Source organism: Ambystoma mexicanum, chromosome 5q (genome assembly GCF_040938575.1).
Source record: "Ambystoma mexicanum isolate Mex_15411 chromosome 5q, UKY_AmexF1_1, whole genome shotgun sequence".
NCBI classification, from domain to species: Eukaryota; Metazoa; Chordata; class Amphibia; order Caudata; family Ambystomatidae; genus Ambystoma; species Ambystoma mexicanum.
In genome coordinates this window covers 1,051,142,922-1,051,170,332 of record NC_090933.1, presented here as the reverse complement: position 1 = coordinate 1,051,170,332, position 27,411 = coordinate 1,051,142,922, and the positions used below count along the sequence as shown (strand labels likewise).

Here is a 27,411-nt window from a genome sequence, read left to right as displayed (position 1 = left end):
TAGATCTCTGGTCGCCGCCTGCCTAATGAGTGGGGTCGAGAGCCAGGGTCTCAATTATTCATATTTGTATCTATCCTTCTCTGTCAGACCCAGCTGGATTTTGCAATCCTCGAATGACCTAATTTCTTTATCCTGATACATATCCCCAAATTTTCCTACACCCCGCCATCTCCTACTTTTTGTATGCCTCCTTCTCTACCCCGGGAGGGAATTCTGGATTTCCAAACATGGGTTTAAAGGGCGCTGGTGCCTCCATTAGTTCGCCCCATACGTCTAGTGTAGCCCTCATCAATTCGCTGATTAGCAGGTTTGGGTGTCTATGCTTCTTCTCTCTCCATAAGAGGTCTAATAGTGGAGTCCCCACTACCGCCCTATCCTGGTTTGCCCATATTTTGTGTGTTTCAGTCGGGACCCATTCTTTTAATACCCACAGCTGGGCCGCCTTATAGTATTTGCGGAAGTGCGGAAGGGATAGTCCCCCTTTGTGGTTTGGTGCAGTCAGCACCGATCTTGCCACTCTGGGCGATCTTTTGTTCCATACAAATGCCATAATCTTTCTGGTCAATGATTTAAAGAATGATTTGGGGGATTTTGATCAATAGCACCTGAAAGTAATACAGTATTTTGGGGAGTGTATTCATTTTATATTGATGTCATCCGACCCCACCATGAGATTGTCAGCGGGTTCCATCTCTCTGTATCCTGCTTTATTCTCCCCATTAGTCGCGGAAAATTCTCCCCAAACAACTTCTCCACTCGGGCTGTGAGGGTGATTCTCAGGTACTTTATCCCCCTGTCCGATATATTTAGGTTTAAGGCGGTCGATAGACTTTATCTCTTTGCGATCCTCGGCTAGAATTAGTAGCTCTGACTTCTGCCTATTTATTTTTAATCCTGAAATTGTCCTAAACTCTTCAAGTTCCTGCATCACTGCTGTCAACGACTGTACCGGGTCTGGCAATGCCAGCAGCATGTCGTCAGCGTATGCCATTTCTTTATGGGGTTTCCCCGCCATTTCTATGCCTTTTATTCTCTCTGTGCCCCGTATTCTGATCAAGAAGGGCTCCAAGAATATTGCATACAGGAGCGGGGACACCGGGCAACCTTGTTTAGTTCCTCTAGTTATCCTCAGAATGTCGAAAACATCTCTGTTTATTGCTACTCGTATACCTGGGGTGTTGTAATTGGCTTTTATCATTTTGATATATTGGTCCCCGAATCACATTTTCTTCATGGTGTAGAACAGGCGTGACCATTCTACCTGATCAAATGCCTTTTCCGTGTCTAGCGAGAGTAGTATGGCCGGGGTCTGGGTCGACCCTATTTTTTCTGTCAGGTGTATTATCCTTCTAGTGTTGTTGTACATCTGTCTTTCTGGAACAAAGCCTGATTGGTCCTGATCTATTCATTTGGGGCAGAGGAGTGCGTGTCTGTTTTCCAGGATCTTTGTGTATACTTTGGCATCTATGTTGATTAGTGCTATCGGGCGATACAAACCCAGGTGGGTCGTGTCTTTCCCTTCCTTATGGAGCACCAGGACCTTGGCCACGTTCATCGACTGACTAATGTTCCCCGTTTCTTTTAATCTGTTATACAGATTTGTTAGTATCAGGGTCAGAATGTCTACATACTTTTTATAAAATATTGGCGTGAAGCCGTCCAGGCCCAGGTCTTTGTTCGGGGGCAGTTCCAGTATGACCTTCTTTACCTCTTCTACTGTTATATCCTGTTCTAAGTGTTGTCATTCATGTTCGTTGATCTGGGGGTTTGTTATTGTGTTCAGATAGTCTTGCTCTTGCCCCGGAGGGTTGTCTGATGTGTAGAGTAGCTGATAGAAATCTTTAAAGACTTCCCCCATGTCTTCTGTTCGGGTTTGTGTTGTGGCCTGTTTATCTTTTTTTTTTATTATTGTTGTTTGGCTCTCAATTGTCTGGCTAAGAATGTATCCGCTTTGTTTGCCTTAGTATAGTACCAGTGTTTGAGGTGTAATAGATTTTTCTCCACCCGTTTCCTGCAAAGTGTTTCCAGTTGGCCCTGGACATGTCTCAGTGCCTTCTTCAGGGTGTTTGTGGGGTTATGTGGGATCTTTGTCTGAATATCCTTAAGTTTCCCCTCTAGCTCCTGTTCGCATAGATATCTCTGTTTCTCTCTGATCGCTTTTAGGGCGAGCAGCTGACCCCTCATAACCGCCTTAAATGCTTCCTATACTGTTTCCTGTGACGTGTCTGCGGGATTGTTGAGGATGAAGTATTCTATGATTTTCTCTTTTACCTTATTTCCCAGTACAGGGTCATGGAAGATATCTGCTGGAAGTTTCCACCGCCAGAGCCCTGCCTTCTTCCTCAAGAGGGAGATTTCCACCTACAATGGAGCATGATCTGATAGTGATATTGGGCCCAGTTCTATCCTTTGGATATTCTCCATGAGACTGGTAGACACCCAAATGTTGTTGATCTTAGACATTGTCTGATGTACATGCGAGAAGTGTGTGAACCCACATTGTTGGCCCATTTTCTCCCGCCAAACATTGGCTAGTGCCAGTGTTTCCAGTTTGCGGCGGAGGGTCTTTGATGGAGCCCCATGTCCTTGTGTTCTGTTCCCGCTCATGTCTAATTTCGGTTGCCATGCTAGATTTAAATCACCCCCACTATAAGTTCTCCCGTCGCAAACCTTTCCAGTTTTTCTAGAGTGTCTCTGAGGAAGCCGCCTTGGCCTGTATTCGGGGTATATATTGATGCACGTGTTATTGGGCGGCCTTCCAAGGTCACATTAGCAAATATGTACCTCCCTGTGTTATCTAAGGAATAGAGTACGTGTACTCTGAGGTTTTTGTGGAATGCTAGGATCACCCCCGCCCTTTTCTCTTCCGCATTTGCTTGGAGTATATGCTTGTAGCCCCTGAGGTGGATTTTCCCTTTGTCCTTAGCCCTGACATGCGTTTCCTGAAGCATTAGATTATCGAACCTCCCCCTCTGTAGTTGATTTTCTATGTTCTTTTTTTTATCGGGGTGTTCATGCCCAACCATTATGTGTAAGTGTTTTTATCCCTCCCATCTTTTATCAGTTTCCCTGTTGCCAGCTTTGCCCCCCCCAAGCCCTCACCCTCCCCTCCCGCTTGCTACCCCTCCCCTCCCACCCGCCCCCCCAACTTGTAGAACTGTCCAGAGGAGGGACCAGGTTCCTAAGATTGCTAGAGCGTGCTGCCCATCGCACCCGTCCCTCAGAAACCTCTGGGATAACTGTGTGGGGAATCCTAAACCCTACTTGGACTCCAGGTGGTGAGATCTGGGACTAGTCCTTTCCCAGGCCGCAACCTGAATGAGGATAGCGTTACCTGTTGCCCCTTACGGGGGTATGTGCTGTAGTTTGTTCCCTGCGGAAATGTCCATCAAATGCATATTTATTTGTATTTTTTTGGGGGTTCCCCCTGCCAAACCCCAGTTTTTCTACTCTTTAAAATGCACCTGAACAAAAATTAACCCTTTACCCCCCAAAAATATTTTTTAGATGGAAACATTTTGATGGAATGGCATTAGATGCAATGGTATTCGATGAAAAGACCAGATACCGCCACCAACCTGTCTAACCTCTTATTTATTTATTTTTTAAAATCTATTATTTGTAGTGCACCGGTAGCTCGCAAGCCTCGGGCGCAGAAACAAAGACACAGTAGACACACTGACAACTGACTGGGACAATGTCACGGGATACACATAACCAGGAAACATATTAACATATTAACTAATATTGCAGAGTGCAGATTTATTTGAATATGTGTGTTTTCAACTTTTTTTCAGAAGCACAGGAAATTTGCTTCCATTCTCATGTTAACTGGTAAATTGTTCCATTTCCCTGCTGCTACAGTCGAAAAGGCTCTTCCCAGTCCGAGTGTGCGTTTGTGGGGGGCTACATTGATCTTGCCCTGGTCAGCAGATCTTAGGGCTCGATTAGGTACATAGAAGTTGATTTTAGATTTTAGATAAGCAGGGGCGGTTCCATAAAGGCATCTGTGTACTTAGGTCAGAGCCTTGAAATGGGCCCTATCTTCTTTTTTCAGCCAATGGAGCTCTCTTCTGGTCTCTCTAATGTGTTTGAATTTTGAGTTTTTCTTGGTGATTCTAACTGCATTGTTTTGGATATGTTGGTAGGTGGCGAGGGGTTGTTTGTTAGCTCCTAAAATTAGTGTATTGCCGTAGTCTAATCATGATAGTATGGTTGCCCTTGCTATGGTAGCATAGTTTATTTTATTTTTTTTAACAATTGTTATTGATTTTTGCACTGCAAACAAACATATAACCAAACCAAAACATTTCTTAACATTCCCATACCCACCCATTCCCTCCCAAGCTTACACCCTACCCTCTATCCACCTTAGCTCCGCTGCAAGTTTGTTCCTTGTTCATCTGTCGGAGTGTCATCTCCTTCATCATCGGACTGCGCTGGCTCAAACAGAGTTGCTACTAGCTGTCTCCAAGCCATCAGAGTATCTCCAGCGTCATCTTCCTCTCTGTTAGCTACCTCCCTGCAAACCACCGTCTCAGCTTCTACCCACTTCTTTAGGTCCCGCCACCACATTTCCACCCTCGGTCTGTTGTTAGCCTTCCAGCCCATGGCTATCCTGCGCTTGGATAGTATATACGCCAGGTCCTTAAGTGTACGTATATGTTTCATCTTGCGAGGCCTGGGATACCCACCTATCATGCATGCCCATGAGGATTCTATTTCTAGTTTGACTCCTTTTGCATCTAAGCAGTTCGCCACCTCCCACCATAACCTGCCTATTTCGGGGCATCCCCAAAACATATTCCAGCATTCACTTCTCCACATTTAGGACACATGTGTATCCCTGCATTCTTAAATTGCGCGATCCTCTGCGGGGTCATGTATTCCCTGTGGGTAATCCACCTTAGCTCCGCTGCGAGTTTGTTCCTTGTTCATTTGCCGGAGTGTCATCTCCTTCATCATCGGACTGCACCGCCTCAAACAGAGTTGCTACTAGCTGTCTCCAAGCCATCAGAGTATCTCCGGCGTCATCTTCCTCTCTGTTAGCTACCTCTGCCCAAACCACCGTCTCAGCTTCTACCCACTTGTTTAGGTCCCGCCACCACATTTCCACTCTCGGTCTGTTGTTAGCCTTCCAGTCCATGGCTATCCTGCGCTTGGCTAGTATATACGCCAGGTCCTTACGTTTACGTATATGTTTCATCTTGCGAGGCCTGGGATACCCACCTATCATGCATGCCCATAAGGATTTTATTTCTATTTTGACTCCTTTCACATCTAAGCAGTTTGCCACCTCCCGCCAGAACTTGCCTATTTCGGGGCATCCCCAAAACATATTCCAGCATTCACTTCTCCACATTTAGGACCCATCTGTATCCCTGCATTCTTAAATCGCGCGATCCTCTGCGGGGTCATGTATGCCCTGTGGGTAATATACAGCTGGATTTTACTGCAATCTCGCGTTTCTAGACACTTTCTTGTGATATCTTTGGGCCCCTTCCAATATCCCATCGCTCAAAGGTTCCCCTGCTTCCTCCTCCTAATCCAGTCTCAGCTGGAGCACTTCTTTACCCACTCTAGACATGAGCAGCTCGTAGATTCGGGATACCTCGTGGCCTCCATCTGCTACCTCATAGATCGTTTCAATAACCGTATCAGGCTCCCTTTCCGGCACTGTGTCCGCCCACGTGTTTTTTACCAGCCGTACCAACCTACAGTATGTGATGTGTTGACCCCGTTGCAGGCCGGTGTCTCCTACCAGCATTTCGAATTCCACCATTTCCCCTTCTTGCCACATATCTCCAACTGTTGCTATACCATTTGGTTCCCAATGTCTGCAGATTATCCTCCTCAGCTGTTCGTCTACCCCTTCAGTGTCACTAGTGGTATCTGTGGGGAATATGGGTCTGGGTTCTCTGCCATCTGACAAGCCTTCCGCCATATATTCCCCCCAAACCCAGCATCCTCGTGAATCCCTTCTGTTGTATCTTGGGCAACCAGATTCATTATTTCAAGAAGAACGGGGAACATTCCACATTTAGTAGTCAGGACACCGGGTCGGGTCATCTAAAAGCCACCTGGCTACATATTGCATTTGACTGGCTACATAATATGTCTCGAAATTTGGCAACCTTATTCCTCCTCTATCATATGTATTTTGTAATTTCCACAGTGCTATCCTCTTTCTAGTGTTATGCCATATGAATCCCCTGCACAGGCCGTGGAGTTTGTCAAAGAATCGCTTTGGTATCATATGAGGTATGTCCCTGAAATAGTGCAGCAACGTTGGCAGCACCACCATTTTCAGTAGTGCCACTCTTCCCATCATGGCCAAGGGGAGCTTAGTCCAAAACTTCATACTACGTTCTATGTTGGCCACCGCCTTCTCTGTGTTATGTTTATATTCGGCCGCTGGTGTGTGATATATATATCTATCCCCAGGTATCTGAAGGTGTTACTTTCCCACTGTATTTGGAGTGTTTGTAGTTTATCCTGTTGTATCCCTTTATACCTGCCCAGGGGACACATGCACGACTTCCTGGGGTACACTGTAATTCCAGAAAAGAATGCGTATCTATCCATCACTTCCAATATGTAGTCTAGATTTTCTTCTGGATATTTTAAATATAACAGCATATCATCAGCGTACATTGAGATCAAGTGTAGTGCCCCTTTCGTCAGGATCCCCACTTCCCCATAACTGTGCCTCAGGTATATTGCTAAGGGTTCTAACGCCAAAATGAACAACATCGGGAACCACGGGCATCCTTGTCTTGTACACCTGCCTAGTTGCCATCGATCAGAAATGGTCGCGCCCGTCTTGACTCGTGTTAGTGGCGCTGTATAATAGGTATACCCACTTCAGATATATTGGCCCCATCCCATAGCCTTTTAAGACCGCCATCAGTCATGGCCATTTGACTGAGTCAAAGGCCTTTACCGCATCTAATGATATTATCGCCATTTTTTGTGGGTCCTTCTCCACCTGTTCTATGATGTGGTGCAGCCTCCTGAGGTTATCTGATATGTTCCTGTGCGGGACATACCCTGTCTGATCCGGGTGTACAAGTTTGCTGATGACCGGTTTCAACCTGTTCACCAGCACTGCTATGGTAGCGTAGTTATTTTCCGACAGGTAGGGTTTGATGGCTTTCAGCAGCCTAAGATAGTAAGAACAATTTTTGTTTACATATTGTGCTTGGGCTTCGGCTCCCAGTGATGCTTCAAGCATCATCGCTATAGTTTTGAGTTTGTCCAGTACCTGGATATGGGTGTCCTTTATCTGGAAAGAGCTGTATGAGGGAGATAGTTTGGCTTTAGCTTGATTCGAGTCAAACACCATTAGCTCTGTTTTTTTACTATTCAGACACATCCAATTTCCGTCCATCCATGATTCCACTGTGTTGTAAGTTGTGGATAACAGTTTGCTGTTCTTATTGTAGTCCCCGCTCATTTCTATCACTAGCTGAGTATCGTCAGCATAATTGGTGAAGAAGGTGTTAATATGGTCTAGCACTGAGCATAAATACCTCAGGTAGAGATTAAATAGCAGTGGTAACATACTGGCTTCCTGTGGGATGCTGCATAAATTGCCTTTTTCAATGGGGAACTTGTCGCCCCAGTGTACTCGCGATTTTCTATTGGAAAGGAAGGAGGTTATCCAACCAATTGCTTCTTTAGAACAGTTGGCAGTTTTCTCTAGGGCCAGTTTAAAGAGGCGATGATCTAAAAGATCAAACGCAGCACTTAAATCTAGGAGGATTAGAAGGCCAGCCCTACCTCTGTCCATAATGCTTAGCATTTTCGTCTGTAGGTCAAGCATGGCAGTCTCGGTGCTGTGGGCTTAGTGGAACCCCGATTGTTGGTGGTCTAAGGATTTGGAGGCCTCAACATGGGCCTGTAGTTGCTTGGTGGCTATCTTGTCCATGCCTTTTAGAATAATGTTGCAGTTTGTAATGGGCCTAAGATTGGTGGGATCTCTTTGATCTATGTTTTTTTTTCTTACCAGGGGTGATACAGTGACCTTTTTATAGTACTAGGTACTACATGGTCGCGGAAGGAAGCGTTGATGATTTTCGTAAGAATAGGTGCGAAAATATCGATGTTTTCCAGTATTATTTTTGGAAGTAAAATATTCTCTGCACCTGTGGTGGGCTTCTTTGTAGCAAGCACTTTTACCATATACTCGTTGGTGATTTTGGTAAGCTTAAAAGATTCTGTACCCTTAATATGAGTCTTTGGTGGAAGATTGTTTTGTTCCCCTTTGTTGGATTGAGCATTTAATATTAGTTCCCTGGCACTAGAGATTTTATGGAAGAATGCCATGTGGGTTTTATCTCATTCTTCTTGCGATGTTGTGAAACGCGGTATGGTTGCCTTGGGTTTTTCTATTGATTTCAGAATATTAAAAAGTTTGCTAATGGTGTTTGCTGCCATTGAAATTTATTTGCTCATTATAATGGTTTTTTTGGCCTCACTAATCCTGTTTTTATATATTTTCTTCACTATCCCTCCAGAGTTCCCTGTTGTGTGTGGATGTTTTTTTTTGCCATTTGTTTTTTAATTCTGCGAGTTCGGCAGTAAACGGTGTTTGGTGTTAGATCTGACTATTTTAGATTGCTGCAGATCCTGGTCCACCAACTTTTTGAAGTGAAATAGCAAATTGGTCTTAAGGGTATGGCACAAGTCATCTCCCTTGCGTTCATTCTTGATGTCTTCTATGCATTGCTCTAAATGATTCCTGTCAATGTTTTTGAAATTCCGACAAGTCACACTTTTGGGTCCATTGGAGATCATGGGTTTTGGTAGTCGTGGAGTCACTAGGAATGTGATACTATAGTGGTCTGACCAGATATACGTTACTGTCTTGTATTCTCGTGTTGCAAGATTGTGTGTGTCTACCCAATCTAGTTGGTTACCGTTGGCCATTGTTGGCTCGTGGTTCATAACCTTGTAGTCGATTTTATTCATTGATTTCTCCAAATGAATAGCTTCCTTGTCTTTGGGGTCTCTGTACCACCGGTTGAGATCTCCCAGCAACAGGTTGGCCGTGTTCAGCCCTTTTCACCTTCACTTTGTACTTCCATTGTATTTCTTTCTGTGATGAATAGTTTTCCATTCCCACGGTTTCCTTTTTGCTCTGTAACCATTAGTTTTTTTCCTGCCCCTCTTTCCTCTTCACATGGATTCAGCACTTGTAGGCCTTTTTCACAGGTGGTCACTCTGTGTTGTCTACCGTCTAAAGCGAACAGCACGTTGGACAGGAAGGTCCATTTGTATTGGATTTGTTTTGCCACCATTTCTTTTACCACCGGGCCCATCTCCCGGCGCTTTTGTAGCGTCGATTGTACTAAGTCCTGGAATAGCCGAATTTGCGGTCCGTTCATTCTGATCTGGCCCATTGATCTTACTCTGTGTAAGATTTGTTCCTTTTGAGAGTATGAGGTGAGCGCCACCAGGACGTCTCTGGGGCACGCGCCTTGTTGTCCGGATCTTCTTGGTCCTACACAGTGTATTCTGTCGATCTGGATCCCTTCTTCCACGCTGCTGGACAGAATGTCCTTAAAGACTTGCTGCACTCTTGCTGCACTGCCTTTTTGAGATCTTGATATCTTTATCTTCTACGGATTCCACCATATTCTTGATACGTATGTTGGATCTGTGGGACCGATTAGGTCCTCGCACTGTAGTTCTAGGTTATGCGTGAGGCGGACCAGATGATTTAAAAAAAAAAATAGTTTGTATTATTTTTGCACACAGTAACTTACAGACTTGCATATATATGTACATCACTTATCGCATACAATCTTGATTGTCTGTTCCCCTCCCCCGCCCCTTCCCCAGCCTACATCGCACTTAAGAGTTCCACCACCTCACCACTCTGTACCACTGCAACCACCATAGCATTAGTCACCTTTATACGGTTGTGTTCTCGTATTCTATAGCGCCCTGTTCAGAGGGGGTCAACTCCGTTATCAACTGCCTCCAAGCCTCTAACCCACCCCAGCATTTTGTTCCGTGTTCTGACCTCCTGCTCCTTGCCACACCTCAGTCTCTCCGTTTGCCCACTTCAGTAGGTCCGTCCACCACACCTGCACCATTGCCCTCCTATGTGCTTCCCATCCCATTGCTATCCCACGTTTTGCTAGTATATATGCCAAATCCTTCAGCTTGCTCACATGCCTCGCTTTCTTAGGCCCTGTGAAACCCCCCAGCAGACATGCCAGGGGGGATCCAACATCCAGGATGATATTTACCCGAGCTAGCATTTGGACTATCTCCCTCCAGAATCTTCAAATCTCTTCACAGGCCGAGAACATATGAACTGGATCTGCGTTGATCTCCGCGCACTTTGGACATAACTGTGCTGCTGCTTGGCTGAGCTTAGCTATCCTATTCAGGGTCAGATACACTCTATGGGTCACATATAATTGAATCTGTTGTAAACGTGCATTTTTGGACACCTTTTTGTGGTACACCATAACTCTAATCCACACTGGGTCTTGCAAGTCCGCCTCCCACCTTCGCCTTGTCTGCAAAAACGCATCTCCCATTTTGGACATCAGTAGCTCATATATCCTTGAGACTTCATGGCCCCCTTCTGATACATCCTAAAATGTCTCTGCCGTCTCGTCTAATTGCAAGGGTGCTGTGGCCTCTGGCCACCTGCGTCTAAGGTTCCTTAGGAGGCAGGAGTATGTAAGGTGTTGCCCTCTGTTCACCCCAGTGTTTTCTGACAGTTCTACACACTCCCTGGGTAACCTTTCCTTTAGTACATCTCCCACCGTAGCCACTCCTCTTGGTTCCCAGTGCTTCTGCACATTTAGCCTCAATTGCTTATTCCCTTCTACCAGCGCCATCAATGGGATCTGCGGGGAATACGGTGCAGCTTTCCCCAACAATCAGCAAGCCCTGTGCTACATCCCACACCCCAGTCTCAACAGCAAGGACGGAGGAGCCGCACAAGGGTCCTTTATCCATATCACTTCTTTCAGGAAAAACAAAGCGCTACCCGCCTGCAGTAACCGTGAGAGTTTCCCCAGTGCCACCCTGCACCTCGAGTTATGCCAAAGGAAGCTCCCATATATACACTATCCAACTGTTTAAAAAACAGTTTTGGTATCGCAAACGGGACATTTGCAAAATAATGAAGGAGCCTCAGTAGCACCACCATTTTCAGTAATGCCGCTCTCCCCATCATGGACAGTGGCAATCTGGCCCAGAAGGACACGGGGCCTCATTGCAAATTTGCTGGTATCGTTGTTTCCTGACCGGCAAACTACAAGTTCTGCGAGCTGGGGTGCCTTTCAGGTCTGAACTGGCGGGTGGAACGGCACCCGTTCGCAGACCTTGACGGACTGCATTCATGAATGGTGTCTGTGCATCCGTCCTCCCCATTCCCATTGAGTCCAATGGGACTCAAATGGGAATGTGGAGTAATATTTTCCGGCACCCGGGAATGGGCAATTATCGGGTCCGCCGGAGCTGTAATGCCCTGGTAATTGCCCATTCCCAGGTGCCGGAGAATTCATGACTCTGGCGGTAGCCGTGCTGGTATTTACCATATTTACCGGCACGGCTGCCGCCAACCTCATAATGACCCCCATGGAGTTGTAAATTTGCTTACTGCTCTCACCGTATTATGTATGTGTTCTGTTTTAGGATCATGATAAATGTTCACCCTCAAGTACCGAAATGTGTCTATCTCCCATTTAATTGGTAGCACCGGCCAACTGCGCTCGGGCATCTCTAAATATCCCCCAAAGGGTACAAACTTGATTTCTGTGGGTTAATTGTTATCCCTGATAGTGCTGCATATCGATCCATCACATCCATGATGTATTGCAGGTTCGTCTCGGTGTGCTGCAAGTACAGGAGCATGTCATCCGCGTACAGTGAAATCAGATGTTGCCCTCCCGGTGTGACTATACCAGCATCTCCATACTCTGCCCGCAAGTAGACCGCTAATAGCTCCAGCGCTAAAATGAACAGCATCGGGGACCACGGGCAGCCCTGTCATGTGCTCATGCTTAACTGCCATTGTTCTGAGATAATCGTAATCGTGCCTGTCTTGACTCTCGCTGTCGGTTCATTATACAGCAACCGCACTCACTTAATGTATTTGGGTCCGATACCGAACCTCTCTAACACCGCCAATAGCCAAGGCCATCTGACCGAGTCAAATGCCTTAACTGCATCGAGCGACGCCACTATGTATCTTCATGGGTAGTCTATTATGTGGTGTAATCTCTGCAGGTTGTGTCTAATATTTCTTTGTGGGACATATCCAGGCAGACTAGATGTTCTTGTGTTTCTCCTGATTGCTGCACCACTTCCTCTAATTTTCTCCAGGGTGTCTGCGCATTCCTCGTGTTTGGACACGTCGACCCTTAATTCTTGTATTCCTGCTTCATCACTTCTTTTAGTGTTTCAAACTGGCTATGTACTGTGGTCATGAATTTTTCCTGTAGTTCTTTGAAACACATTTGCATGTCCTCCCTTGTTGACACCATTGGGAGTACTGATGTCTGTCCCCTGGTTCTTCTCCCCAGGAAGCTCCCATATATACACTATCCAACTGTTTAAAAAACGGTTTTGGTATCGCAAACGGGACATTTGCAAAGTAATGAAGGAGCCTCAGTAGCACCACCATTTTCAGTAATGCCGCTCTCCCCATCATGGACAGTGGCAATCTGGCCCAGAAGGACATGGGGCCTCATTACAAGTTTGCTGGTATCGTTGTTTCCTGACCGGCAAACTACAAGTTCTGCGAGCTGGGGTGCCTTTCAAGTGGTTCTATAGTTCTAATACAGTGTGTGCCATATTTGCATGGAGCTAATCTCCACACCAGTGCTTGTTTTAGCTCTACTCCTATATTATGTTCTTCCCTCTCACACAACTTCTCTACTACTTAATCTGTAGTGTATTTCATGTAACAGTGTGTTGCTTGCTGTTCCCACAAAAGGCATCCTCTGTATGTTCCGGCTGGACCCACGCTTGTTTGCTTTGTGTAAGTAGACTTCTTGTTTGTTCCTTAGGAATTTAGTGCCTCTTCCATGGACTTGCAGGGTATGGTGCCTGTATCTAGTGCGTGTGCGAAGAAATTAGCTAATGAAAAACATGGCGCTGTTGCGCGGCCATTTTGGACATTCACTTCAATTACTGCAATGAAAGCCTACATTTTTGTGGGCTCAGTAAGTAAACATATTTTTTGCAGCGGAGGCATGGTCACATAATGATGTCAGATGAACTAACTGTGAAGAATCATTTGTATTGTCTGCTGAAGTAGGAGCCAGAAAGGGAGTCGGAGTGCTCTGCAGATGCACTGATAAGGGGTACCTGAAACGAAGGCAAGGGAGAGAAGCTGGGTTTTTCCACTTCTAACTGGAATTTTCCACTTTTTGCTCCTCATGCTTATTGTCTGCTCTTCGGCCGAGGGCAGTCTGGTAACCACTGAGGGGCAGGGCATCCCCCATAAAGAGAAGATGTATTCCTTTTGGGAAGACAGATAGAATTGGGCATTATTGTGATTGATACAGAATTCGGGTCCAAATTCCGTCTGACCACATGGGTTTGATTGCCCCAAGATCTGTATTAGCCCTGAGAGGTATTCATGCTCGGAGGGATTGTGGATGCAGACTATCAAGGAGAAATCAAGGTAATTCTTATGAATTGTCGAGGAAATAGGTTGCCAATCCATTGGGGAGATAGGGTGATACAACCCATACTGGTACCTGTGAAATTGTACATGGTGAAGAAAGGGGAGCCACCTACGGTAATGACAACGCTTGGGGATAAGGGTTTTGGATCATAAGACACAATGGTTCTGGGTGCCAAAGTGTTGGAAGAAAAGCCTGTTTCGATGGATGTGATTGCATCAGGAGAGGATCAGGTGGTTCTTGTGATGGAACCTGGAAAACGAAAATGGACTCATATCCTCGCTGATAAATATTATTTACGCGAATGATGTACTCTGCTGATATCCATCTTGTTTTTTAATTCTATTTTTTTAGATCCTGACTATGCTGGTTGTATGTGTGGAGCGCAGTGGAGTGTCTTCGGGAGGGTCCGGGTACATGCTGGAAGGGATGGCAAATGTCTCCATTCTACAGATGGAGACAGGAATTTGGATGACTGACACGCCTGCTACCACCTTTGCACCGGATGACGCAACCATTGCCGCTGTTGGTAGATAATAGAAATTTTAGAAAGGCTATTTTGCAGAATACGGCTGCTATTGATTATTTGTTTTTGAAGTACAATTTAGGATGTGATGTCGTAGAAGGGATATGTTGTTTCATTTTGGAGGATCATTCCCGTTCTATTGAAAAACATATTGGTGGATTGAAAGCTCTTACTGCCCAGGTCACTCATGATCAGGATGGGATCTGGTGGGGTCAGTTGTTTGCGTGGGTTCCCGAGGCATTGCGTTCAGCATTATTTTGGGTTTTTGGTGTTGTTTTTATTTTGGTTTGTTGTTGTATTTTGTGTATTTCTGAATTTGTGGAGGATGTTTCATAAGTTTTGGGAACCATCTTTTTGCCCATTGGGCTATTGTTGTTGATTGTCCAAGGAGTGGAGTATAGTGCGTATGCGGGAATGAGCTAAAGAAAAACATGGCGCTCATGTGCTGCCATTTTGGACATTCACTTCCATTACTGCAATGAAAGCCTATGTTTTTGTAGGCTCATTTAGTAAACATGCATTTAGCAGCGGAGGCAAGGTCACATAATGATGTCAGATGAACTAACTGTGGAGAATAGTTGATGTATTGTCATTTGAAGGTGAATGTTTAATTGGGTACTCCCTAGTTTTTTTAGCGAGGGGTCAGATCTGTTGAGGTGGGAGAATATACACAGTATCAAAAGGAAAAACAGACTGACTACCTCTCTAGAAGTCCTTGATGGACAGCAGGGTAGGAAAAAAGGGTTCTACCTTATTGATAAGTAGAAAAGTCACCTGGGTTAGTTTTATTACAAAAAGTTCTCTTTAATTATTTTTCATAAAAACATGTTAAAAAACAATTAACATTTGATCCTATGATCATCATTCAACACTTTTATTCAAACAAAACCTAATACAAACATGGGGTATTATAACTTGATTATTTCTTGTAGCATAACATTCAGTGCATTATGCAAGTGAGACAAAGGAAAAATACATTGAGTTCTTTTTTAGAGGTCGACATATGTTTCGGCCCTTAAATGTATACCACTCTTGTCTGGGGTGGTCACTTGTGCAAGTGTAGAGCCATCTTCAGGACATGTATTTTTTAACTGGAAGGTCAGTTTCTTTCCCCAATGGTAGATTTGACGATCTACAGAAATATATTAAACAAAAAGTGCCATTAAAAACAAAGCTCCTACTACCCAGCTGGTTTAAAGGTGATGACTCATATAGCATATCTGAAGAATCACCCATTTCACCCACCTGTTATTCATATAGTGTGATTTTAGGACTTCTGAGTATGTCTACTTGGGATTATTTATCCAGTATACAAAAAAGTTCTGAAAACATAAAGAACATGGAACTAGTGAGTATTCCGTTATTTCTACTATTGGATATATCTATATTCAAACAATTTTAGTGGAACTTACCCTAAAGCTCTAATGTAGCCGTTAATGCAATTTTAATTGCTTAATCTGGCTAGGGCCAAGCAATGGCAGTCTGGCGATTTGGAGCGGCACTTCAGGAATCCTTCTGTTGTACTATCTGTGAATGATGAAGAGACATAGAATTGTGGACGTTGCACCCTTTATTTATATCATGGATGTGTCTATAGTTAGTGGAGGCAACTTACTTTAGCGCCCGTATTCAGACATGTATATTATTCTTAGTGGCTGAGTAGCATGGAGGCTGTTGACAGTCATCCGTTGGTGTTTAAGCAACACTTCGGCAGCGATATCTGTCAATAGAAGGGAGGAGTATTTTAGCCTCTCGTGGTGCACTTCGTGAGTATAAACTATTTCATATATATTATTAGTCGTGCTGTTAGCCGTACTACTGTAAAGGGCATATCAAGGATTTATAAATGTGCCTCTGTATTTCTTTGTAAACTTAATGGGTCCGTAATATTTTGTAAAGCATAGTGATGAGATCACATGGTAGGAGGTTGCGTCTGCCGTGTTCTACTCGAGGCAAAGACGCCTTAAAAATGCAAGAGGAATTTACTAAGCCCGTTCGACTTACCTTGCTGCAGCTAGTAGCAGGAATGAATTCTGCTCGTCGGGCATTCTATGTTGATCCGAAGTGGCTGTAAAAGTCTTCCTTATTAGCAATCACATGACTCATGTCATGTTGTCACGTGACAATTTTTGTTGTACGCACATTTAACAGGACGTAACTTTTTTCAAGTAGCTTTCTAAATATGTTTGACAGAATATTGGTGTTCTTGTCTGCCCATTTTCTTTACATTGCTTTTTTTATTATTATTTAAAGGAAAATTGATGCTTAATGTTACGTGCTCATCTGACAGTGTGGCATCATGTACCTGTGTTATCTGAAGGACAAGCCAGAAAGGGAGGTAGCACGCTCTGCAGGTGCAGTGATAAGGGGTACTTGGAACGAAGGCAAGAGAGCGAAACTGGGTTTTTCCACTTCTAACTGGAATTTTCCACTCTTTGCGCCTCATGCTTATTGTCTGCTCTTCGGCCAAGGGCAGTCTGGTAACCACGGAGGGTTGGGGAATCCCCAATAAATCGAAGGGGTATTCCTCTTGGAAAGACAAATAGAATTGGACCCCCGGATGATGCAGTCTCACTGAGAGGGAGAATGCTCCGCTCCAGACCCTGTTAGTACGAGTAATCTCTCTGCCTACCTGCTCTGGGACTAAGCAGTGTTGTGGTGGCCGAGATGAAGGTGTCTTCTGCAACCATATTAACGGTGAAGCTCTTTTTCTATGTTTATGTATAACTGTTTATATGTTATGTGTGTATGTATAAAGAGTGAAAAAGGGCCTATAATGAGCCAATTTTTATTGTACTGGTCTAAGTGCGATTTCTTGCCTATAACTTGTTTTGTTAGGGTCTAGGTGACGTAGGTCTGAGGTCCAAAAAGCAAGACACTGTAAGAGTAACTTGCACAGAGGCATTTAGGTTCCCTTACTTCTCTGGGTAGTCTTAAGTCTGACACGTGTACACCCCTATTGAGAGTCCTCATTGTTTTTCTAGTACCTGGTTCCCATCCATTTTATTCACCATTGCAGACTGCCTTTTGTTCCTATTCCATTATTCTTACTTAAAGGGGAAGTGCGCTCAAAAATGTTATTGTCCCGATTGTTCGGGTATGTCATTTTAAGCATACTCTAATCGATCTTAAAAATATTTCCCATGCAACTTCCCTTAGTTTTCCTCACTTTTACACATGCGAAACGACGGGTTGGATGTGGCCATCTTGTGCTAATCTTATCCATTGAGCCATCGCAATAACTTCAAGGGCGCTTGCGGTAATAATACAGATTGCCCACCCCTGAAGCTGACATCGCTATTCCAAACGGTATGCTACACCTATTTTCATGACATTAGTGGCCAGCGTAGCCAAACTCACCCAGTCATCACCCACGCCATAACGTCAGTTAACGCAGAACCACGAAGATAAACACATACATCCTCTCACAGCACGTCCCAAATCGGATAGGAAAACAATATTTTTAAAGAAAACATAATTATTCTGCAATGTAGCAAGTGCTTTTATTTATCAAGGAGCGCTCCCAAAACCACATTAGGTCCACTATATGTTTTTGCAATAAAAGTTATAGCTAGCGCACATCGTATGCTTTGAATTTTGTTTGTAATGTCCTCATGATCCGCTGATTGCGATCAACAACCAAGTATTGTGTGCCCTTATGTTACACCAGCAAAACTTTTTAATGACGCACATGGTGTTGCTTTCGTGAGAAGATATGTATTCTTTGCACTTTCATTCGCAACGCTTTTGCTTCAGCATGTTGCTACACTGCAAACAATGACAATTTGCTCCTTGTCGCTGGTCCTGCCAAAGGGCAGATCGGTCCCTGTCTGTTGTCCCACATGACTTTAATGCAAAATGTTCCGTTTAGGCATATCTGCCATTGTTGATTGAAGAATCCATCCGACGGTAGCTGGAAACCATGGCATTCACTGAACGGTATAATATATCTGTGTAGATAACAGAATAAAAATATATTTTATTAGCCGTTTTTTATTCGAATGTATCCATTTACCCTGTAATTCTGCACCAGATGAAACCTAATTATGAACACAAACCACACACAATGAACACACACATGACAAAATGGGGTAGTATTTGAGACCACAATGTGCGTGGAAGGTTAGCACTGTGAGGTAGGTATTACTCCCAATGGGATAGAGAACCTGATGGATATTGGGAACCACAGACAGATGGCATTATAACAGAACTGGGAATATTATTGATCGAAAAGCAAACCAAGTTCTCTCGGAAAATGTTCAGCCCCTGGCACATCTACCCCTCACCTACTTTATGGTGTGCAATAATGCAACGTTGATAGCATACCCGGATATTCCATGGGATAAAGTGGTTTCGATTTCACTAGCCTGGATCCAGGTTGTGGTTGCGGGTCGTCAATGAATAATCGTCACAATATGCGCGACCTAACAACCCATAACAATGTCAATAAGCAATAACGGCCAAAAAAATCAAACCTCTATTCACTCCCCTTTAACCTATACACAAATAACAAGTATTATTTTTTATATTGACTTATAAAGAAACCGCGAGTTACGCACTTGGTTTTTTAAATATCGCGCGGTATAAATATAATTCAACATAACAACGTATTGTGTCCATTATTTCCTCAAATCGCACATTCGCACGTCACTGAATTATTCAATATGCATACAGCACACATGCTGTTTTTAATCGCAAAAATAGAATGTATAGTTGAATTTACATAATGTTAGGTAGTTCCATTCTCTTGGTGTAACGCAGAGTGTCCGCTCCGAACAACAGATTGCAGAAATTGAAGTGAAATGTTCCAATGTCCACTTTCAGCATAATAAATGTTATAATTTTTGCAGGTATTCGACACCTTGTGTCCTTCTAACCTAACGGTTGTTGATTTTCGCTCAAGAACGAATAACAATAGAAGCTTGTTTTCAATGATTGACCCCGGAGACGGGTGGATTTCGATTTTGTGAAAGAATGCCACAATAATAATAACAGAACGGACATGACGCATCAGTGTGATTTGATTAATTTCTTCCATTCCCACAAGCATCAGCCCACGACCTGACCTTCACTCCATGGAGAGATGAGCCCAGCTGACCACGTGGAATTTGAAATACGCCTGAAAAATAGGCTGGCATCCACCAATGCAGCACGATCATGGATACTGTCTTACCGATCACTAGTGCGGGTTATCACCCTCATTACTAAAAAGGCAAAAACATTAATTCTGGAGACTCAACATTCTCGAAACAGCAGACACCTTTGCTGATATTTTTTTAATTTGGTACAATTAAACCTTGTTAAACCCTGAAGGCTATCTCTTGGCTTTTTTCCAGAGAGGGTTGTATTTATTCTGTTGTGAGCGTAACAGGGGACAACATTCAATTGCACGCCGCCTACTTTAACTCATGGATGTCAGTTCAGGCTATCTATCGCTACCTGAGGCAGCCCTGCCTACGTTCATGCGAGACCAATGGTATTGCATGCCCGTACCAAGTAAGTTGCATTCATGCTCCGACTGGATTTGTTCTAATCACCCCTGTGAGTGCATAGTGTAAGCAAGGATGAGCATAAGCCCATTTTTCAGAGTCGTTCCCTAACTTTCAAGTGCAGCCCTGAGAAGTGGGTAGCCTTATGCTCAACATTGCAGTAGTGTGTGAAAGTGCACAATCGTGCCGGTGAAGCAAAAAGCGGTTCTTCTTGGGAAGGCCATAGCAAGTCAGGAAGGGGCCTGAGTCGATGAAGAATTTGTTCTCACTATTCGAGTAGGATGTGCCCTTGGCGGCAGATCAGTTTTCAAAAGGTGAGAATAGCTGGAGAGCACAGGCTAACCCAGCCAACATCGAATTCCTTTATGGGTTATCGTGTGTCAAGTGATGCAAGGTCTTGATCCATGTAGCCAAATGGAGCCATGGGATAGATTTTATGTCTGCAAGGACCTGCTTTTTACCCCTTTCAATTACCCTTTCATCACACTTATTGTCGACGTGATGCACCGCCACCTCGTACATATATAAAAAAGATACCTTATTGTAACAACTTATTGAGTCTGCTACGGGAAGGCTGTTAGGACTGTTTTTTTATCATCTTACCCGAGCTCTTGGCTTCTCCGCGCACAACTCCCTCAAGGTCAGTCCCTTCTACAAGGAACGAGTTGGTGGTTGATCTTCCTTCGGCTGGGGCCTCCCTGCCTCTATCATATCATTTCAGTAATAGAATGGATAGTAGACCCTATCCGTTGTACCGTGACGCTCAACAAGAAATCACATAGTGTAATGAACTGGACAATACATTTTTTTGGTCTTGTGATACTCATATAATAGCCATGGTATAAACCTATAGCTTGTAATCTGCATAACATTCATTCTAGGGGAGTTGTCATGGGAAGCAAAACCCAGTTATACAATTATTCTTACAGGAATAATAAAATAACCTTATATATACTTTCGAGAATAGCATAACATTTTTCAAAGGTAACTAAACTAAACTTGTAAATACTTAGCAGAAAGGTGGGAACATGATTTCTTGTGATAAGAGGACAGTTTGAATCCTCTAGGGAAGTCTTGGTGGGCCTTTCTCATCATTTGTATTGTTCAACAAATTACTCCCACCTGCCATCAATGGTAAGTTTGTCAGTGTAACTTAAATGTTACGTTTATTTAAAATGAGAAAGGGCGCCGTCAGCTGAGAGAGATGAGAAATCAGGGAGAGGGGGAAGGGAGGAAGAACAGGAGTCAAGGAAGAGAGAAGGGTTGAAGTTGTGGAGGTCACAACGAGAGTAGGAGGGGGATGAGGGAGAGGGGGAGGACAATGAGGAGGAGGGAGGAGTGAGGGAGAAGGAGGGAAGGGCATGGTCGGAGAGGTAGTTGGGAAGAGATGACACGGGTGAGGAAGAGTAAGATGAGAGAAAGATGAGATCGAGAGTGGAACCAGAGGAATGGGTGGGCAGGGTAGGTAGGGGAGAGAGGAGGTAGGAGTCGAGTAAGGAGAGAAGAGGGGAAGATTAGAGGAGGTTGAGAGAGGGAGGTTGAAGTCGCCGAGGACAGAGAGAGGAGTGGGGGAGGGAGAGATGAGAGAAAGGAGGTGGTTGAGGTCTTCATAGAAGGAAGAGAGGAGGCCAGGAGGTCTGTAAATAATTAAGCGGGAGATAGCGTGAGGGTAGGTGAAGGATTTTAAGAGAAATTCGAAAGAGGAGATGGTAGGGAGAGATAAGGTGGGGGATGAAGAGAGACATTTAGGGTGGAAAATGAGGCTGACGCTGCCTCCGCGACCTGAGGGGCATGAGCAATGAGAGAAGGAGGAAGAGGGGGTGGAGAGAGATTCAGGGACAGTAGAGTTGAAGGGGGAGATCCAAGTTTCAGTGATGCAGAGGAAGTGTAGGTTGAGTCGGAAGAACAGGTCAAGGGCTGCAGTGGCTTTATTGCAGATGGATCGGGCATTCCAGAGGGCAAGGTTGATGATGCTGGAGGGATTGACAGTGGGGAGGTAGATAAGATTAGAGCGAGGAGGGATAGTGCGAGGGGGGAGGGGTGGGCAGGAGGGGAGGTAACGGGCTTGGACATGGAGGTGAGCGGGGGGAGGAGGAAGAAGAAGAGAGGGAGAGGGGAGGGAGATGGAGGGATGCCGAAGAGGGGGGGAGTGAGATAGAGTGCATGACCAGAAGAGGATTAGAGCGCGTGTTGGTGGGCTCAGTGTGAGTGTCCACAATCAGAGTAGGGGCAGGAGTTATAGCAGGTTCAGTAGAGGGGAGGGTGAGGGTGAGGGTGAGAGGGCTGAGGGGGGTGAGGCCCATGAGGAGAGGGAAGGGGTGTCACAGAGGCAGAGCGTAAGAAGATGATCTGCGAGTGTAAGAGGAGAGTATGGAAGGGAGGAAGGGGCCCTCTAGAGAAGGACTGGGCCAAGTGTCAGTGTGGGAGGAGTGAAAGTTGGGGCGGTAGAGCGTCCAAGGGAGGAGTGGGAGGTGCGAAACTAGTAGCGGCAGAGCGACGAAGGGCAGTTGGTGAGGACAGAAGGATCCTTGGGGGAGGATGAGAAGTAAGGTGTCCAGGTGGAGAGATGAGAACAGCAGGATCCTTAGAGTAGATAATGCGGGAGAGAGCGAGCAGGGTAGTTGGTGGGATCGACAAGATTCTTGGGGAGGAAGAGCAGCAGAGCGTCCAGGACAGTAGGTGGGCAGTGGGGCCAAGGAGGAGGCCCTGAAGGGGGGGAGGAAAAGCCCAAGGCAGTTAAGTGGGTGCCCAGGCAGTGCATTGGAGTGAAGGTTGCAGCAGTAGAGTGACCGAGGGTGGATTGGTGAGGAAGGTAGGAACCTTAGTAGATCGGCAGCAGAGAGTCATAGGGAGTGAGAATGGCAGGATCCTTAGAGTGGAGATTGCAGTAGAAATCAAGGTAGTTGATGAGATCAGCAATATTCTTGGGGAGGAATAGCAGCAGAGCATCCAGGGCAGTAGGAGAGTAGCAGGGGCCAAGAGATGGCCCTGAGGGGGGGGGGGGGAGTAAGTGCTCTAGGTAGTTGAGTAGGTGTCCAGGTAGTGGAGTAAAGGTTGCAGCAGCAGAGCGTCCAGGGGCGGATTGGTGAGGATGGTAGTAGCCTTTGGGGACACAGATGGAACTGACTGAAGGAAAGCCTGAGGGCTGGGGAGGCAGTGTTGCAGGCTGTAGCAGCTGGGCACAGGCAGTATCGGCAGGTTGTAGTAGTTAGTGCACAATAGAATGGGACCGCTGGCAGTGGTAACATAGGCAGCATCTGCAGGAGAAGGTAAGGCGAGATGAGGCAGAGAGAGGAGTGCCAAGGAGGTGAAGCAGGTGAAGGGATAGGCAGTGCAGCAGTCCGTTGTAGAAAGGCATAGGCAGTCTCGTGGTAGGCTGAGCAGCAGGCCAGTGCAGCAAGGTGGTAGGGAGGCCCAGCACTGATGCAGGTCGCAGTGGTAGTAATGGCAGGTGCGGCCGCAGGCAGAGGACCAGATAGGGTTATAGTCCACTAGGAGATTGTGCACAGTTACTGTACAAAGATGTGGGAGCGGCCACTTGCAGTGCAGGGGTTGTAGCAGTGATGATGTGCCTACCTCGGTGTGGTAGCAGGTCACTCAGTGGTCTGCAACAGTGCTGGGCTGGAGGAGGAAGACACTACTTCCGATGGTGGTTGTAGTGGTGGTGAAGGTGTGGGCGGCAGGCAGGCGTGATGGCAGGTGCCGCCACGGCAGTGGGTCTTCCGGTAGCCTCTGGTGCTGATGTTGGAGTGTTGCGTCAATGTAGTTGCAATGGCGGCGATGGTGTGCGTTGCAGGCGCAATGGCAGGCGTGATCGCTGCAGTGGGTCTCTTGGTAGACACTGTTAGGGAGAATTCTCTCTTTAGGCTGAATTTCCTAACCTAGTGAGTCCCTCAGCAGCTTTGCTGGATTTCTGGAGTTTGTTTTTTTCCTCCTGCCAAGAGTGAGACTCTTTTCCTCCCACTCTTGGACATGATTTATGGTATTCCTTTGACTGGTAATGTGTTTTTTGGGCTATGGGGTCCTTTACTCCATAGGGTCTCATGTGCAGTAACACAGGGGTGTCATAGTGACACCCCACCATAGACTCCATACCCTGGGACTGACTACTGTCTCCCAGGGCATGTAAAGTCACCATTGGCTTTACTAGTCCCAAAATATTAACAGAAACCAGTACAAACCATCATATTGTGGACGTACTGGTCGGGGCAATTCGATTGCCCCGGGGTCTGTTAGTCGAGGGGGCACGTCTCCGTCCCCCCTGATCGAGTTTTGGCTGGTGGCAGTGGAAACTACTTTTTATATTCGACCGCGAATATTTTCCTATGGGATTTTCCCATTGTTCGAGGCTGCCAACTTTAATTATTTAATTCTCATAGCTTCGAACATACCGCCGGTTTATTTAATTAATATTAATTCTCCGGTTGGTATTTTTTGCCAAGACTCGATTCTAAAATGGCGTTTGTGTTCTCTTCTGTGACTCCAACCCAAGTCGAGCCCTTTGTTCCACTTTTCTGGCGGGCTTCTCCACAGAAGCCTCCAAAAGTGGTGCCACTCTGTCTGGGTACCACAGGGGGTGTGGGAGAGGGTTTAGGCACCCTGGACCGAGTTACCTTGGTAACTCAGGTCGCGCTCTTGTGTGATTGGCCCAAGTGGTGAGCCGGCCGGCTCACCACTTAGCATGTTTGAGTGACAGCTAGGCTGAGTGAATGGGGGTTTTCTGCATAAAAGCAGGGCTTTGGGGACTGGAACTTCATAAGTCGCCACAGGACCAGAGAATCTGACGAGGGAGCAGCTGAGCCGACCTACCACGACGACACCACCGGTGGAGCCCTGCAGAACCGACTCACCACTTCCCGACGGCAGAGAAGATCTCCCGGCTGCAGAGGCTTCTTCCCTGACTGGTGGGCACAACCAGTTTTTCCTTTCTTTCTTCGCACCACAGCCCGGTTTGTGGTCGAACTGCCTGTGCCAAGCACCCCGGCGGCCGGAGAGCCACTCACCACTGAACCGCGAATCACCGGCCCGCTCCTTGTACCTGAGAAACTCCGCGGCTGATTTCTTCCCTGGCAGTGCAACGGACTCCTGTCTTCCTCCACAACGAGATCCTCTCTTCCCCCGGATGAAGCACTGACTTGCACCCGCTGCCAGGAACAACTGCCCCCGCTGGAGCTTTCTCACCACTTTAAGGTACCGTGTCCGCCAGGCCTCCCTTTCTAAAGATTGCTACAAGGTAATAATAACTCCTTAACCTTCTGGACTGGGCGGCCGCCTTGACCCTCTAACTGGTCCCTTTCTGTGGTCCAACTCCTTTTTGAACCTTTACAAGACTTTTGTGCACTGCAACCGTGTGACCTTGGACACATTTCGTTTGAATCCTCTGAAAGTGGATCGGGCCTCTTGAACTCTAACTTCACGGTTTTACTTTGCCTTCCTCCCTAGTTGTGTTCTTGCAAAAGTGTTGGGATCTGTTTCAATTTGTTCTCTGCTTTCCTCTCCCTTTTTAAAACGAACTATTAGAGTGCCATCTACGTTAAGCGCTCACCGCTGTCTGAAAATAAGTGGGGCTTTACTTAAGACTTGTCTAATATTCTTTTAAGGGAGTGTATATCTTTTAGTGAACGTGTTTTTGAATTGCTTACTGTTAGTGCCTGTGTGATTTTCTAGATGTGGTTTTAAATAAATAATTATATCTCTTTTACACCAAGCCCTGGTCAGCATTTACTTGTTCTATTGTGTGCTCTTGACCTATTGTGAATACTCTGTATACTGCCTAACTCTTCTTGATGGAAGTCTGACTGCTCACCCACAGCTACCAAGTGAATCTGTGTGGTACAGACTGCTACCAAGTGGGTTTACTGCCAAACACCTGTAGTCCTAAATCTTTTGCAGTGGTACCAGAGGGGACTGCACAGGTTTCTGCCTAACAGACACTATTTCTAGGACTGTGCAGCAGCTGTCAATGCTGTCGGAGCAGAGGCCCAGGAGGAGGAGCAGCAGAGGCAGCCTCGTCAGGGTGCACAGCGCTTCGCTCAGTCAGGCGGTTAATGATGCGCCTGTAAATGCAGTCACCGCTGTCGGAGTGCTGTCAGTGGACTGCTGTCATATTGTAATGGTAACTCGCTTAATGTGCTGCCTCGGTGGCAGCTGTCACCCAAGCGATGGCATTGGTCTGGTTTACACGGTTGCCTGCTGTTACTTGCGGGCCAGTTGGGGTTCAGTGGCATTCAAGGGGGGAGGGCAGGGGACACACTACACTGCAAGTTGGGGAAGAGCAGTGTGGGTAGGAATCAAGGGGCAGCTGGGGCAGCTGGGATAGGTGGGGAAGCAAGTTCAAAGTTGAGTTGGTGGAAAAGTTTGAAAACTCCTTGGCAGGGGGGTGCAGGCACCCGATATGCAAAGCAATGACGGGAAGATGGATGGGACAAGGCGGAAGCTGGCCATTGGGATAATGTTGGATTGGCAATATGACAATTAAATTAATGAGTTGGAACGTCAGGGGACTGGGGAGCAACTCGAAAGCCAGGAAAATTGTGGCCTATGCAAACCGACACAGGGTCAATGTCCTCTTATTACAGGAAACCCACGCTAAAGCAGAGGTTTGTCAGCACATGGTGCCCGCATGAAGTCATTGGGATGACTCTCGTTCAGATTGGAATTTCCATTGTATTTCGGTGCTGGACTGCCCCTGGGCAGGACAAAGACTGATATGCAAATGGATATTTCCCGTCTGTGAAAGGCACAGTGAGTAAAAGCAGTGGCTGCGAACTCTCAAGTGGTTAATAACCACTGAACAGGTTATCATGTCTGTTCTTGCGAGAGAGGGGCGCCCGCTACCTTTGTAAAACTATTTGTTAAGGAACCTGGGATTGGTAACCCTAGGTCTCCTGGGGGCAACCAGACGTGGTCTCCCTCTCATTGTGCTTAGAGAGGCATCAGCTTCACCTCACTGATGATCCCCAACAAGGGTGAAACACGTGTATGGGGTTGCTGGTGGTACTCTCGTTCAGATTGGAATTGCCATTGTATTTCGGTGCTGGACTGCCCCTGGGCAGGACAAAGACTGATATGCAAATGGATATTTCCCGTCTGTGAAAGGCACAGTGAGTAAAAGCAGTGGCTGCGAACTCTCAAGTGGTTAATAACCACTGAACAGGTTATCATGTCTGTTCTTGCGAGAGAGGGGCGCCCGCTACCTTTGTAAAACTATTTGTTAAGGAACCTGGGATTGGTAACCCTAGGTCTCCTGGGGGCAACCAGACGTGGTCTCCCTCTCACTGTGCTTAGAGAGGCATCAGCTTCACCTCACTGATGATCCCCAACAAGGGTGAAACACGTGTATGGGGTTGCTGGTGGTACTCTCGTTCAGATTGGAATTGCCATTGTATTTCGGTGCTGGACTGCCCCTGGGCAGGACAAAGACTGATATGCAAATGGATATTTCCCGTCTGTGAAAGGCACAGTGAGTAAAAGCAGTGGCTGCGAACTCTCAAGTGGTTAATAACCACTGAACAGGTTATCATGTCTGTTCTTGCGAGAGAGGGGCGCCCGCTACCTTTGTAAAACTATTTGTTAAGGAACCTGGGATTGGTAACCCTAGGTCTCCTGGGGGCAACCAGACGTGGTCTCCCTCTCACTGTGCTTAGAGAGGCATCAGCTTCACCTCACTGATGATCCCCAACAAGGGTGAAACACGTGTATGGGGTTGCTGGTGGTACTCTCGTTCAGATTGGAA

General features: G+C 46.0%; 1 protein-coding gene across 2 annotated transcripts in view; it reads left to right on the top strand.

Annotated features, from left to right (window-relative positions):
• The window catches only part of ENPP2 (ectonucleotide pyrophosphatase/phosphodiesterase 2), a 1,757,842-nt gene that overhangs the window by 165,054 nt on the left and 1,565,377 nt on the right, over positions 1 to 27,411 (top strand). The gene's annotated exons all lie outside the window — the stretch shown is intronic.